At 39.3% G+C, this 14,561-nt stretch overlaps 1 protein-coding gene across 6 annotated transcripts in view; it reads right to left on the reverse strand.

Moving 5' to 3' along the window:
* LOC136881228 (sialin) overlaps nt 1–14,561 on the reverse strand; it is a 227,372-nt gene that overhangs the window by 50,677 nt on the left and 162,134 nt on the right. Inside the window, exon 9 of one of the 6 annotated variants that reach the window (XR_010861007.2) lies at nt 9,341–9,408. The exons of the other annotated variants lie outside the window; for them this stretch is intronic. The gene's annotated coding sequence lies outside the window, so the exon portion shown is untranslated. The remainder of the gene's footprint in view (nt 1–9,340; nt 9,409–14,561) is intronic. 6 annotated transcript variants of the gene reach the window in all.

Raw genomic sequence — 14,561 nt, forward strand, 5'->3', positions numbered from 1 at the left:
TGCGCAATTCCTGAGGATTTCCGCAATGCGAAATGGTCCAATAAAGAGTGGGCAGAACTTGGCGTAGATCCTTTGCTTGGGATAAGATACTTCTGGTTTGCGGATCAGAACAAGATTGTTTTCACGTAGTGGTCATCTGCCACTGCTCCCTGACTACAGCTTCATGTCTAAGCCAGTTGAGGGCTTTCGTTTGTCTAGCTTCCTGTGGTACATCTGCATCTGGCAGCATTTGCAACAATCAATCCCATGGTCGATTTGGAATCACTCCCTGATGTAATGTTAATGGGATGCCACAAGTTGATTCGTGAGTAGTGGAATTCATGATTTTCTGCATGATCAGCAATACTATGATCCATCTCCATTGTTGATTACTGCAGTAGATTCTGCAGAATTTTGTGATTTCTCGCATAACTCTTTCTGCAGGATTCACTTTGGGACGCCTGATAGAATTCATAATATGATGAATATCTAGTTCTTCAAGGGCATTCTGAAATTCCATCGAGGTAAACTGGGTACCGTGATCTGTTAAGAGAAACTCCGGTTTTCCCATTTCCGGGATGACGTTCTTCCAAATTATGCATAGAATACTACCAGCATTAGCTTCTTGGATGGGCAGAAGCATAGTATATTTGGAGAATACATCAAATAGCACAACAATTTACCTATTCCCCCAGGTCGCTTTCGGGAGGGCCCCATATAGTTCTAGTGCCATTATCTCCCTCAGCTTCTCCAGTATTAAAGGTCTGGGGAATTCCTTCAGCAAATAATTGCTAGGTTTTTTTCATTGGCATAAGTCACAGGTCTTGATGACTCCACACACATCCCTCCTCAGATATTCCCAGGTGAGCTTCTCTCTGACTAAATTAAATGCTTTATCTGTCCCGGCATGCCGCGAAATAACATGGCTATGCCAAATGATATCTGACCTAAGTTTGGGAGGTGCATAGATTTGCCATTTAGATTTGGCAGAATCAATGTACTTGTACAATAATCCGCTAATAAGACAAAACAGTTGGGCAACTCGCTGGATACGAGGGAGGTCATCATCTACCGGAATGGATCCCTCAAAGTACTGAATTAATTCTTGGCTCTTGCCTTCTCTCCTCTGCATCTGCGGCAGATATTGCATTTTCTGGAGGAACTCCTCATCCTCATCCCTGAGGATTTCGTTGGGATTAGCAACAATAGTTTTGTTGGGATTCCTGCTGAGGGCATCTGCTAGTAAAGTCTTGCATCCTGGTCTATGGATGACAGTAAAGTCAAATTTGCTGGATAAATAAGGCCCACCGGGTTTCCTTTAGCTCGTTATATATGATGACATAATAAATAATAATAATAATAATAATAATAATAATAATAATAATAATAATAATAAATGAGCCTCCGTGGCTCAGACGGCAGCGCATCGGCCTCTCACCTCTGGATACCGTAGTTCAAATCCCGGTCGCTCCATGTGAGGTTTGTGCTGGACAAAGCGACAAAGCGGAGGCGGGACAGGTTTTTCTCTGGGTACTCCAGTTTTTCCTGTCATATTTCATTCCAGCAACACACTCCATTCTCATTTCATAGCATCTATCATTCATTAATAAATCACTTTGGGAGTGGCGACTCCATTGTACTAACAGCCTATATATGATTCATTCATTACATCCCTGACCCAGTCAATGACTGGAAAACAGGTTGTAGGTTTTCATTTTCAATAATAATAAATAATAAAAAATATTAAAGCCTTGTGATCCGTGAATATTGTAATGTGGTAGCCACAGATAATCGTTTTCCAGTATTGGAGGGAATACACAATTTCAAGAGCTTCTGTGATCGTGTAAGGCTTCTCATGCGGCTTCAACTTCCGACTCATGAATGAAATGATAAATTTATGATGTGGCTCTTCAGGCTTTATTTGGTATAGGGCTGCGTTTATTTCCACAGTGCTTGTATCACATTCAATATAAAATGGCCAGTTGAAATTAGGATAAGCCAGTTGCACGTTATCTCCATGCATGTTCTTGGTAGCAATGAACGATTGTTCGCACTCTTGGGTCCATTTCCATCTAATGTTTTCCCAAGCAGTTGTTGGAGAGAAGATACGGTCTCTATGTACTTGGGGCAATGTTGGGCAAAAAACTGGCAAAGCCCCAAAAATTGTCCCACATGCTTAATTCAATTAGGCTTATGAAAGTCTAAAATGCATTGAATTTTGGCATGGTTAGGTTTGATACCTTCACCACTAATGATGTGTTCCAAGAACAAAACTTCAGTTTAAAAAACTGGCTCTTCTGAGCATTGATTTTGAAGTTTTTCTCCATTAATTCCTGAAATACTTTGCGAACGTCTACCTGGTGTTGTTCCAATGTCTCTAACATGATTAAAATCATCGACGTTGATCTCAGTGATGGCTTTCACTTCATCGGACAGCTGATTTTCTAAAGTCCTAATCAACGCCGCTCCCAAATTCTTGACACCAAATGGGAGACAGTTGAAAATGTATGTAACATTCTCAAATAGAAAACCAGTGCACAATCTGCCTTTCTTATTTAATCTAATATGGTAATACGACAAAGTCATATCTAGACAGGTGAAATATATTTTCCCATGGAAACACCAGATAACGTCCCATAATAAAGGAGGATGGTCATGTTCAAGAATCAACCTGTCATTCAGCGCATGCACATCTAGGCAAAGTCGCAAACTGCTGTTGGGTTTTCTTACAACTGCTAAAGGGTTGACGAATGGGGTGATGCATGGCGAAATTATTCCAATCTTCTTTCGTCTGATGAATTAGTGTCCTGGCTTCCTCACGATACCTTTCTGGTATTGGGTATGCCTTGCGTTTGTATGGCGAATGATCTTTAACATTTAAATGATATTCAAAATCAAGGATTTCTCCCGGTTTGTTGTCAAACACATTGGGGTATGTCTTGAAAATTAGATTCATCGCTTCTGCTATGTCTGTAGGATATTCTGGGTTAATAACCACATGGGTAATTGAGGCGATGTAATCCTGATCAAAATCAGTGACCTCATCTATTATGGACATAACCTCATCCTCTACAGGTCCCTCTTCCTTTGGGTCTCCGTCTTCTTTTAGACTAACTTCAACTAGCGCAGCATCATCTTGATTATGTGCTTCCATTGTACCATCAAGTCATTCATCAAGGGTTTCTTCCCGATACATTACATCTTCTTCCTCTACCATTCGCGTTTCCACAGAGTCCAAATTAAAAAATCGAATGACGAGCAGAATAATCTATCACCCCATTGTATGCCAACAAAAAATCAGAACCTATGATCAAGTTAAATTTCATTCGAGACAAGATCAAGAAAATATGCTTGAAGAGTACGCCATCAATATAAAGTTCGATGAAAGCCTGTCTCTTGGATTTAACAGTTTTGTCAGGTACGATCCCCTTGAGCTTAAGCTGGGCTACTGGCTTCACCAACATGTCCTGTTTGTTCCGTAGGGTCTCTATTAATTTATCAAAAATGAGCGACATCTGTGCTCCTGAATCGATCAATGTGATGATATTCATATTGCCTTTTCTGAGATTAATGACAAGTAATGTACACTGAATTCTTGATCTAGGTGGTGGAGTGTCCTTGTATAATAGCTTTGAGTCTTCCATGTACCAATAGTTAATTATGGTTTCATATAATCGTTCCATCCTAATACAGTAGAACCTCGATAATTCAAAATTGGTTAATTCAAAATCTCACCTAATTCGAAGCAGCTCTCGTTCCCGGAAACATGAGGTACAGTTTTGCATGTTATTTAAATCATTTAATTCAAAATACGGATAGTTCGTAATTCGAAGAACAATGTCTGTCTCGTTACCAGTACCAAAATTCAGACTTTTAAATTGAAACTTCCTTTACATTTGAAAAATAGTATTTTACAGAGTAATTTAAATTCAAAATTTATCCACGTCATGAAATAATGCATCTTCCGGAACATGCAGGGGTAACTTTGCACACTTTCACCCACTTCGGCGTATCTACAGTGTGCTTCATATCTGCTAAGTTCGAGTGGAATTGTAATTATTTTGTATTCGGCGTTTTAAGGAATGCCACAATATCACGTAGCAGGCAGTGTGCAGGGAGGCAGAATCCGCGAACACCGGCGATGCCGACAGTTGGCGAAAAAGCGTGGCTTATAGCCTATAATCAATTTGTACGTACCAAACAATAGGGTCTATTAAAAGGTATGGTCAGTTCCACTTTTACAATACTAAACAAATTTTAAAACTTTTCGGCTGATGATGTCTACAAGATAGATGAAACATGTTCCGTTATTTTTATATGTTATTTAAATAATTCAATTAAAAAAAATATTTTTTAGTATTGTAAAGGTGAAACATTTGACCATACCTTTTAAGTATACGTACAACAATACGGGCTTTATAATGAAATTCATTTTATGCAGCCAAACAATATTGTCAATGCCGATGAAACTGCATTGTTTGTTTGTTTTATTTTTTTTAAATGCTGAGGCCGAACGGACTTATGGTTGTAAAGGAGAGAATTGCCTGCCGGGAAATGTACTGTGTTGCTATGTAGTGCACACAGAAGCGAGAGACTTCCTTCCACCCGTCATAGGAAAGTTCGGAAAGCCATGATGTTTTAAGGGAATCGGGCACTTTCCATGCAAGTACAAGGCATCTAAAAATGCAAACAGTACAGTAATCCAAAAGATAAAGTATTTGCACAGGGGAGCCTCGTCTTTGAATTGTGTTTTTCTTCCTTTCGTTGCGTGAGGTTATGTTTGCCCTTGTTTTATCCAAGTGCATTTGAATAATGTAAATGCACCTTGTTGGATACATTTCTGAAATAGTGTTTTCCATGGCATTTGAAAAGTTTAAACTGAGAATCAAGGTGATTGCCTGCATTAATGGGTCTTAGAAGTGCCATGGCGGGAAATCATACAAGTAGAGCAAATACAGTAGAGACAATATACGACACTTCCGGATTTAGCCTTGTTAAAATGGGAGACAAGTCGCAATTGGCGCTCCTAGTGGCTTGACCTGAAAATTCAGGCTAAATTCAAATATCAATGGAAATGTATATACAGAAATGGATAAATAAATTACGTCTAGAAAGAAAGTGTTACTAAGATATTAACTTCAAAGTTGCTAAAGCAATTCTGGATAAATGAATGAAGAATTATTTAACAGGTTATTATTTAAAGACTGAAATTAGACATATAATTAAGATGTGAAATGGACTACTGTGAAAGGGCTTGATCTTTCATTTATGCATTACATTTTTAGCTTTAGAATTCCTGCCTGAACGTTCATGGCTAGATTTTTTTTTTCTCATTTAAAAACATTGCATCATCATATTAAAACACTTGTCAACAAAAATATCGGCACATTCTTTACACACGATTCAATGAATTTACATTTAAGAGCTAGACAATTTTCCTTTTAACTTGCCTACTAACAGCCTACTAACAGAAAAAAAATCTATAGCCTCAAAAACATTCAAACTTTCTCTATAAGCAATACTTACCATAATGCCATTACATTAGGGTAAAGCAAATTTGCATCATATTGTTTCAACAAAATATGTACATTTCTTAAAACACTCTTATTTTCTTCAGTGCTTGACAACGCATTACAGCACAAATGGAATAACTTGGAACACAACCAGCCACACTCATACGCATATGTATTTTCCTGAATTAAATCAAACACACAGATCACACGTACAACAACACATCGGTATTGAAGGTTAACGGCTGCACTATACAATAAAATATACGTATTATATTTTAAGCCAGTTAAGCCAGCAGGTCAGAAAATGATGAAATACTATAAAAATCTCTTTGTCACTGGAACAACATATATATGCAAACACAATATTACTTACATTTTCTTGTCACAAGGCAAACGGAAGAAAGACTGCGCATTCTTCTCTACTTCATAGTTACTGCAGCCAAACACAGCACATACCTTTCCCCTCATGAGAGAAGATATCAAGGAATGACACACGCTACTATTTAATTATGTCACCTCACTGAAAACGCATAAATAACACCAAAAATTTCACACAAAAAATACACATGCTCTTATGACAGAATCAGTAGTTCTCAGGTCAATCCACTAGAGAGAGCTCTAATAGCTGTCCCTCGATATCTCACTGAGTGTCGTGTATTGTCTCTACTGTATTTGAGTATAGTTACTGTACTGTTGTAATGTGAATGGAAGCGAGAGACTTTCTCCCCTCGTCATAGGAAAGTTTGATAAGCCACAATGTTTTAAGGGTATCGGGTACTTTCCGTGCAGGCACAAGGCATCTAAAATGCATACAGTACAGTAATCCAATGAATAAAGCACTTGCACAGGGAAGCCAGTATAGATTTCTCCTCGTCTTTGAATCATGTTTTCTTTCTTTTGATTTCATTGCGTGAGGTTATGTTTGCCGGTGAGTTATCCAAGTGCGTTATTTGAATACTGTAAATGCACCTTGTTGGATACATTTTGGAAATAGTTTTTTTACTATGGCATTTGAGAGGTTTAAACTGTGAATCAAGGCTAATTGCATGCAGTAACGGGTCTTAGAATATACTGTGACGCCGCAAGGTTTGGCATTTCTGAATTATGTGTTGGCGGTTAATTCAAAGTCACGTAATTCGAAGTCCAATTTTCGAATTAACGAGGTTTTACTGCACCCTCATTTTGGTTCCAGGCAATCTCCTTTGGTCTAGATTGGAGTTTTTTTTTTTTGGTACCTGTTACTTTAGAGTCGTGATCAGGTAATTCTTTCTGTCATGAATATTCCTGGTATTCCAGGGAAGCAGCTCCAGGTAAGTTGTCAGATTGATTTTGTTCCTTTATGTAGTCCTTGGTATCTCTCCACCTCTTCTCAATTTCTGCTTGATGTGAGCCTTGATCTCTTTCCTGAGTTTTATCCTTCTTCTTCCATGTAGTCCTTGGTCGGTAGGGTGCATTTCCTCGATACGGACGTCTTCTAAATCCTCTATATTGAGTGGGAGTAGTTTGCATATTTTCCCTGTCCTCTAATTGCTCTTTCTTGGCGATCTGGAGGTTTAACTTCTATGGGGTTGGCAATAACATCTTTACTCCTGTTGACCCTGGGTGTCGCCTGCATATTTGCAGTGTCAAGTCTGCTCAATAGAGTGTCTAATTGTTCTAAATCCTTACTTTTATAATGGTAGTTACACCAGGGTTTTCACCACATGATCCCATCGAAAATGATGGTGAAAATAGAACATTCCTCTGCCCTAGTAGTGTGACTTTATTGTCGAGGGCATCCACTTGCGTCTGTATTGTAGTTTCTATTTCTTTAACTTCTGCTTGAAGGTCCTTTTTTACCCCTGCTATGTCTTTACAGAGACGTGTGACTTGTGTATGGGTAGTCTCAAGCTGAGTCGTGAAGCGTTTATCAAATTCTCCTTTTTTACTTTTGAGGAGGCTAACTTCATTATTAATCTACCTATATCATTTTTGAGTGAATCTCTTAGAAAGTTTCCTGGACTGAGGCTATCCTAGCTTGGGCCAATGAAAGAATGCCATGGGTTTCCATGAATTCCACCTTTAGATCATTTAATTCTTGGGATGTTTTGTTTTAAGCTGGTAAAATAGGTTGCAGATCATCCTTGATGGTTTTCTTTGACTGCCTTGAGATTACTGACGAATTGAGTATTCATTTCTTTGAACCTCCTTTCTATTTCGGCATTAGAGTTACTGAATATTTTTTCAATGCATGTGCTAGCCTGCATAATTTGCTGCTCAAGGATAGCATTTGAATCGGAAAGTTGTTTATCTGCCTCGGCAAATTTGGTTTCAAATTTCAAATTTTGTATTTGCTTCAGCAAATTTAGTGTTCACTTTGGCAAATTTCGATTCAAGGGCTTTATTCATATCAGCAGCTACCCCTGCAATTTTGGTATTCACCTCGGCAATGCTATTAATTAATTCAGAAGTGATGTTGGCATTCACCTCGGTGTCCGCCTCCATAGCGTAACAGTTAGTGTTATTAGCTGTTGTCCTTGGGGGCCCGGGTTTGATTCCTGGTAATGCCAGAAATTTAAGAATGGCAGGAGGGCTGGTATGTGGTTGAAATGGTACATGCAGCTCACCTCCATTGGGGGTGTGTCTGAGAAGAGTTGCACCACCTCGGGATGAGGACATGAGTTTACTTTCACATGGCTAAATGGTTAGCGTGCTGGCCTTTGGTCACAGGGGTCCCGGGTTTGATTCCTGGCAGGGTCGGGAATTTTAACCATCATTGGTTAATTTCGCTGGCACAGGGGCTGGGTGTGTGTGTTGTCTTCTTCATCATCTCATTCTCATCACGATGTGCAGGTCGCCCACGGGTGTCAAATCAAAAGACCTGCACTTGGCGAGCCAAACATGTCCTCGGACACTCCCGGCACTAAAAGCCATATGCCATTTCATTACCTCGGTTTTTTCTCAAAAGTAGCATTCATATTACCATTTGCTTTGGCAAGTTGTTGTTTCATATTAAGCCTAAGGGCTTTGATAGCAGTAAGTATATTTTCCATATTGTTTACTATAGAGATTGTGAATTTGAGTGACTGCAAGAAGATTTGAAATCATTGTTGCCTGACACGTTCGGGTTGCCACGTATTACTTAAAGGAGAATACAACACAAAAACACATATTTCGTTATTCATTGCTAAATATGTATTATGGAAATGTAATAACAATGCCGTTAATCTGGTGCCTCTATGTCCAATCATTCTCAAGTTATGTGCGGAAGTAGTAACTGGTCGTGACGTCACTGTGCTGTACAGTCTACCTGGCAGCCTTGACGCTGGGAGTAAACTCGCGCAGTCTTTTCCCGCACTCCATCTGCTACTGCCGTGTTCTTCTGTTGCCGGTGTTAGTGGGCTTATTTTTATTTATAATGGATGTAAATATCATTTGCCCGTATCAGTATGAGCCAGAACGAACGACGTTTACTGATGTCCATTCAGATAGCGATCTTGACATGGATATGCTAAACACTACAGGCCGTGCCGGCACGCGAATTTGGTGTAAATGTAATGAGTGTACCATCATGGATACGGATGAAGAAAGTGTATGTTGTTGTGAATTAGACAATGTAAAAGCAGTGAAATCTGAGAAATTTATGTGTATAACAAGAAATCCCTCGTTTACAAGGCTTATTTTAGACCATGAAGTATTGACAATGACAAGCCATAACATGAGCTTAAAAACAAAGAATATGGCAAGGAAACGTTTACTGACAGCTTTAAATCCATCAATTAGAACTTGGCGTTTCATTTGTTACAAACAGTTCACTTCGTGAGTAAATTCATGGACTGCGATTGGTAAAAAGAACAGAGTTGTCATACCATCATGTGTTGTCAACACCATAAGGAAAACATTTCTGGAACCCGATGGCACCTATGTGGGCTTCAAGCTGTAAATGAAAAAATGAAATTAAAACATTAGAATTATGTAAGAGTTTCCTAAGCTTGTTTCTATGATAAATATAGATAATGTATTATTTTGACATGAAGTACGGTACCTCATTTATTGTTGCGAGTGAAATCGTGAGAAGTGCTTCTTGATCAGGTCGTCATTGGAAGGTCGAGGTATTAGAGCGATGTTTTTAGGCAGTGACAGATCCATTGCTTGATCTTCAAGTGAGGCTCTACTATAGTTAGTTTGCAAGAGATTTATTTTGTTCATTATTGCCTTCTTCCATCCATCGCTTGATGCCTCATTTTTCTGTTTCATCACCCAGGCTCCTGTTGATTTTGAGTACTGAGTTTTGATACCAGCTTTCAGTTTATTGATGTTCCAATTATAGTCCAATGCAGCAATCACTGACCTGAGCTTTAAGCCTCTGTACGAGAAATGAACTCTTTTAGGAGCGTATTTCAAACAAAGGTTGTGATAACTTTCTAGGCTTCCAGTGTGAATGTAGTGTTTTATATGTTCCACATCGTTTAAAAAAGATTTGTCTAAAACTATTTTCTTCAAGGATTCATATGAACTTGAATTTCCTTTAATCTACATTTTCTTCCTCTCTTCCTCCTCCATTAATATATCGTGCTCACAGGATTTCCATTCATCGTTTTCTAACCACTTATGCTCATATTTACATGGTGCAAAATTGACGTAAATTTATCGATTAACACAGAACTGTTTCCATTACATGTTTGTGCTGCCCACCATAAATGATTATTTATACTGGCCTTCCACGCTTGAACTTCTGGATGATTTTTATCGAGAGCTTTCATCTTTTTCATTAGACTTTTTGATATATGCCAAACATGTTCAATATTAGGATACTGCGTTCTCAGTAAATACCTTACTCCTTTGTGTCTATCGGAAAGGAAGAGTTTTATATTACAACTTTCTTTCTGTACAATCTTCCTCATCGCGATTTCACATGCAGCCCTTTCAAGATCACCTTTCACCATCAATCTCTGAACAAGTTCCAAATGAGCTATGCGACCTGTATTTATATCCATTAGTGAATACACTAAATGTTTGGTTGAAAAGCCAGGAGAATCGTACTGGCCATCTCCGGCTAAATAAATGGGTTTGGCACTGCTTTTCAAACAATCAATAACATTAGTCCTTTCTTGATCCCAAGCACCCTCCACTATCGGACCAGTTACTCTATGAATAATTCTATCATATACAGTTCGTGACATCATATGTAAGGTAATGGACTTGCAGAATGACGAAAAGGTTCAAACAGAATGCCTGACAACAATAATGCTCATGATATTAGGACATTTGCTTCCGATTTCTTTCCTTCCATAGGTTGAGAATACCAACGGACTTTATTACCACAACCGCAAAGTGATTTTATGCACAACATAGTCCCTTTAATGTAATGTGAAATGTTTTTCACTTTACTTTTACAAATGTAACACATTTCAAAGAGTGTGAGCAAACTTGTCCCCGCTACAAAGAAATATGAACCTGTGATATGTACATCATCCTGAGTGTGTTCGTTATCAGTATCACTAACCTAACTTTCACTGTCACTTTCATCTGGTTCATAGAAACTGCCATTACATCACTGTTCAAGGCTGTGCTGGAAGTTGCAATGTCAAAGTATTTTCTAGCTATTTCACTTCCTAACTCACACTGTATTTCTACAATACATTCGTGTCTGTCTGGTGAAATATTTTCACTCATATCATTCTGAACGTCGTGTGCATCATTATCGTTATCACTTTTGTTTAATACTGTGTCAACAAACTCCCTTCGTCTTCTAGCCTCATACCTTTCCGTCCTGCTCTTTTTAGTTTCTGACGAGTACTCCCACAGTGTATTTTGTGAAGTGGCTTCCGTATGAATTAGCATTCCTACCTGAGAAGAATCTCCATCTGTCGACGCCAGACATCTTATGGAAGGAACAGACCCTGGCTTCAATTTCGGACCTTGCAGCTTTTCTGTAGGCATCACCTTCATTTTCAAAAGTTGCGTTTCATCATAGTTTGTATTTTTAAAATGCACTGAGCACACAGTAGCTCCCTTACCGGGAGAAAAGTGTTTCCTCTTGCAAAATTGTACCCAACTGCTAAACCTTTGAGGCGACTTACTTCGATTTGGAAACCTATGGAAATGTATTTCTTTCTCTCTACACTTTCGGTTTCTACTCGTTGTGTTGTTACAGCCGTACACACTACAGGAAGGCATTTCGACAAACAGTCACTGCATTATTATAATAAATAACACTTCAAGTAAACGGAAGAGCGGCTGAGCGCATACTGCAATAATGGATGGCTCGCTCAGCGCTTACAGCGCAGTGACGTCACAGCTACTCATGTTTCCTTAGTTCACCGGGCTGCGGAGCGGCACACAGCAAAAGCAAATATATAGTTGAACACTGTCCGATACACTCTTTGATTCTGAGGCAACTTGATTTTTTTTGTTGTGTTCTCCTTTAATGTGACTTATGAGCTCTCCTTTCGAGCCTACCATGCTGGCAGCCATGTATGCACTCCTCTCTCTGTACCTGCAACTGACCCGCACAAAATTACGAGTAATGGAGCATGAGAAGTACGCAGGGTGTGTGCGGTCTTAGATCAGGAGAGTGTAAAGAGAGAGAATAAACATTGCATATATGGGCCACACAAACTTCATTAATGTTAGCAAATGTAAATGGGTTCCCTGTTGCTTTAAATTATCATTGTCAAATTGAACCAGCATCAAAATTTGATGTTTAAAAAGCAGATAAAGTTCATTCTTGATATAAATTTCAGTAGTGATAAATGTTTAATTTTTGTAAATTTCATTCTTGAAGTTTCAAATGCTCAATTCAAATGAAATGAATAACAAAATAAACCAAGTATATTCCTGAAATAAGTAGTCAGTTTGACTGACTATAAAAACAAACAAAGTTCATTCTTGAAGTGCCTAATTCAAATTATCAAAACTAACCAAAGTTCACTCTTGAAACAACTAAGTTCTAAGTTCTAATTTACTGGAAAGTCATTTTATGGAGTGGCTAAGTCTCAATTGTGCTATAAATGTTCTTCAAAGTCCCCACTCATTAACAAGTTCATTGGTATGACTTAATACTGCACTTGACTTACTTGACTTATTTCCTGTGGCTCCTTCAGCAGCATAGGGCTTCAATGAATTTTCGCCAGCGGACTCTGCTGCGGGCCACCCGACGTAGTTCTCCCCAGGTTTTTCCTGCCTCACTTGCCTCCTCCAATACGAATCTCTTCCAGATCTGCCATGGTCGACCCCGCTTTTGTTGTCCCTGCAGATTCCATTCCAGGGCTTGCTTCTCAATGGCTCCATCCTGCTTTCTCAACGTGTGTCCTATCCACCTCCACTTCCGCTGTTTAATCTGATTTCCAATGGGTGTTTCCCCAGTCACTTCCCATAGATCTTCGTTACTAATCGTGTCCGGCCAATTAATGTTTAGGGTCCTGCGCAAACACCAGTTTACAAAGGTCTGCAGCATCTTAGTAATTCCTGTAGTGACTTTCCAGGTCTCACATGCACAGAGGAGGACTGACTTGACGTTACTGTTGAAGATCCTCAATTTCATTCGTTGAGATATGGCACAGTTTTTCCACAGTAGAGAGAGCTGCACAAATGCACCATTAGCCTTCCGTATGCGTGACTTAACATCCTCTGTAGCCCCCGCCTTGTTTATCTACCATACTTCCCAGGTAGCAATATTGATCTACATTTTTAATTTTCTGTCCATCTAGACAAAATCATTCTTGGGTATTTGAGAACAGCCTCATATCTTTGGTCTTACTGGAATTAATCTTGAGTCTATTTTACGTGCCTCAGTTTCTAGCTCTTTGAGTTTCTCTTTCATATGCTGAAAGGTGTGTGTCAGCAAGCAAATATCGTCTGCATAGTCCAGATCTTCCCGTCTCTCTAGCAGTCCCCACTGTAAACCCCTTCTTTTCTGCGTACACTTCCTCATGATATCATCTATCACCAGAAGGAAGATGATAGGCGACAGGACACACCCTTGCCTAACTCCAGAGGTCACTCCAAATGCTTCTGTTAGCTTGCCTTCATGAACCACCTGGCACTCATAGCCATTGTATATCTCTTTAATCAGGTTGACTATCTTCCGTGGAATTCCATACTTCAGTAGCAGGCGCCACATGACGTTCCTGTCGACTGAGTCGAAGGCCTTCTCAAAGTCCACAAAGAACATATACGTATTAGAGTTCCATTCACAACTCTGCTCAATGATGATGCGAAGAGTGTTGATCAAGTCTACACAGCTACGACTATCTCGGAAGCCAGCCTGCTGCTTCCTTAGCTTCTGCTCAGTTGTTGTTTCAATGCGGTTGAGGATGATACGGATGATTACCTTACTGGGAATAGATAGTAATGTAATTCCTATCCAGTTGTTGCAGTTACTTATGTCTCCCTTTTTAGGCAGCTTGACTATGAGTCTGTTCTTCCATTCCTTCGGCATCTTTTCCTCCTGCCAAATTTTCTTGAATAAGATATATAATGCTGCAGCTGTTACATCATTTTCAACTTTTACGGCTTCAGGTGGAATGTTGTCTAGCCCAGGAGACTTCCCACTTTTCATCTGTTTAAGTGCTTTTCTAATCTCTTCTATCGAAGGCTCATCAACACGGATGCAAGCATCACCACCCCATTCCTCTTCTTCGACTTCATCTACCTGATCATTTCTTTGGTTGAGTATTTCCTCAAAATGCTCTTTCCATCTAGCTAATTGTTCATGTTCTCCAGTAAGCATAGTCCCTCCTTTACTACGAATGGGAAGCTTCTGCCTATAACTCCTCTTAGATAATTTCCTCGTTATATGATACAGTTCCTTCACATCACCTTTATTTGTGGCTATTTTGGCTTGGCTTGCATATTCTTCAACCTGCCTATGTCGGTCATTGCGAACACTCCTCTTTACTTGTCTGTCTAACTCACTGTATTTCTTCTAAAGTTCTCTTTTAATATGCCTTGTCCTAGAATTGAGGATAAGTTACTTCATCTCCCTCAATCAATCACTATTAATCAGTCACTACTGATCTGCATTTAGGGCAGTCACCCAGGTGGCAGATTCCCTATCTGTTGTTTTCGTAGCCTTTTCTTAAATGA

Source organism: Anabrus simplex, chromosome 1 (assembly GCF_040414725.1).
Source record: "Anabrus simplex isolate iqAnaSimp1 chromosome 1, ASM4041472v1, whole genome shotgun sequence".
Taxonomy (NCBI): Eukaryota; Metazoa; Arthropoda; class Insecta; order Orthoptera; family Tettigoniidae; genus Anabrus; species Anabrus simplex.